The following is a 2,500-nucleotide window of genomic DNA, read 5'->3' as shown; positions in this document are numbered from 1 at the left end:
CCACGACAAAGGAAGATGGTAGAAGCGGCGTTCATTCATACAACAAACAACATCAATACCGCTACGGGGAGCCACGAACTAACCAAGGTCGTCGCTCACCTGATTACCGACCTGACCTGACCACCAGACATTTGTATAAATACTCCATGTACCTCTCTGCTTTGGTTTGGAGGCTTGAAGCCTCCAGAACAAAGCAGAGTCGCACTCTCTCCATTTTACCACAAAATAAACCTCGAATGGCAGGCTAGCTTCGGGAGACACAGCAAGTGAAACCCCAGCTAGTCTGTCAGACCAGACTGTAACTCTGCAGCGGATGCCCTCACTACAGGCCGGGAGTGTACAGCCAAGGTCTGGTCCCTTGACTCGAGGTGGTACTTCTAATCTAGGTTCTACGTCTCCTGGTAGACCCTTAACCAGAATGCCAATCCACTTAGAAGATGTACGATCCTCAATCAACGAGGATCTATACATATCAGATGCCATCAGCAAAGGGGCTTTTGAAGATGAAGACGAGTATGATGTAAGTGACTCTGAGTAACCATCGTGACACACAATCGAAACATTCTACAGTGTTATATCTGTAGCTATAAAAAAAAAAAAAATCCAGTCAATAGTGCGAGCAAGGAGCATTGACGTCGTCATGCTCCAGGAGACACTAACTCTGGGATTTGTTCGCTTCTCAGGCTATCACGTCTTCACCACTCCAAACCTGGATGGTGCTAGAGGCCTGATGACCCTGGTAAAAGAAACAATCCCGTGCTCTTTAATAGCCAACTCGCCTCACTGTGGAGATGGCGTTAAATCTCTTGATATTGAGATTCATTTGCCTGGGGGTCCTCTGAAAATATACAATGTATATAGCAAACCACTGTGTGAGAGAGGTTTAAACCAGGCCTGTGCTACTGCAGCTCAAGACCGAGTGATCATAGGGAGAGACTTCAATGCACATCTATCCATGCTGAATCCCCACAAGAGGCCGATCGCGGCAGGCATTTATATTGCAGAGGTGCTTGACACATTCCCAGAAATAGGTCTTCTCAACACCCAAGAGCTAACTCATGTGAAGGGAGGGGTCTTGGACCTTACCTTTGTCACTGCAACAATGGTGGAGAGAATTCGGTGGCGTGTCGATGATACGGTTACAAGTGATCACTATGGCATAGTCACTACCCTCATGGATGCTGGTCCAGCCCAAAGACCACATCACATTCCTAAATGGAAAACAAACAAGGCCAACTGGTTAGCCTTCCAGAAAGGCTTGGTCCGCTGTCTGAGAGACAATGAACCACACAATTATGAAAATGTGGACGTGCTAGAGACAAGGCTAATCCAGGCCATAAATATGGCCGCATCACAAACCATCCCCAAAACTCGTCCACGGTCCAGAACTCACAAAGACGCCTGGTACTATAATGATGAGATCAAAGAGGTCAATCACAGAGTCAACATGTGCAGAAAAAAAACTTCCGACGGCAAAGAACTCCCGACAACCTAGCCCTCCTGAGGGAAGCTGTTGTGGATGTCAAGGAAAACTGCCAACAGAGTCAGGCAGGAAAAGTGGTTGGAATGGTGCTAGACTTTTGGCCACCAGACCAGCCTTACAGAGTTGTGGAAACGGGTCAGGCAAGCGACAAGCCGCCAAGCCCCAAATGCACGCATCATGACCCACAGTCAGAGGCTCACAGGATTGTGCTCGAGTTCTCAGCCAGAACCATCAGCAACAACCTGCCTCTTGTGCTGAGGGATAAACAGCGAAACCTAAAACCGGGCAGGCTTGCTCTCATCAGGGACAAGGCACACGAATGCCTTGTTCTCTCTCCGGGAACTAAGAAATTCATACAAAACCAACTCTGGTTCAGCACTGGGATCCGATGGGATCTCCCACCCCATCATCTCGCACTTAGGACTTGCATTCTTGCAACTCATCAACAAGTCCTAGCAAACTGCCACACTGCCCCAGAGCTGGAAACAAGCCATAATAGTTCCCATCCCAAAGCCAAAGGAGCCAGGCAAGTACCGTCCCATCTCTCTCCTCAGCTGCCTGGGAAAAGCAGCTGAGAAGATGGTACTTGACTTAAGCTCAATATGCACTTCACCTTCTGCGGTTGTCTTCCTAGACTTGGAAAAGGCTTTTGAACTGACAAGTCCCCTTGCCTTTCAGGAGACCCTAATCCACAAGGGAGTCAAAGGCAGACTCTTGGCCTGGATAGCTGACTATTTTAAAAATAAATCAGCAAATTTCAGATTTCAAGGCCACCTCTCACAGCACATGCCACTTGAGAATGGAACGCCCTAGGGTGGGGTTCTCAGTCCTGCCCTTTTCAATACCCTTATGTCCAACATATTCAACATTTACCTGCCAGAAGGATGCAACTTGGCAATCATAGCCTCTGGCAACCACTGCCTAACAAGAGCTCAGTGCTGTCTGAATCTTGCATCTGAAGAGTGTTGTAAGACGGGTCTAAAATCTCAGCAGTAAAATCAAAAGCTATGGCTCTGA

The sequence above is a fragment of the Penaeus vannamei genome, chromosome 18, assembly GCF_042767895.1.
Source record: "Penaeus vannamei isolate JL-2024 chromosome 18, ASM4276789v1, whole genome shotgun sequence".
Lineage (NCBI taxonomy): Eukaryota > Metazoa > Arthropoda > Malacostraca > Decapoda > Penaeidae > Penaeus > Penaeus vannamei.
The sequence above is the reverse complement of the archived record's forward strand: the minus strand, read 5'-3'. Positions refer to the sequence as shown.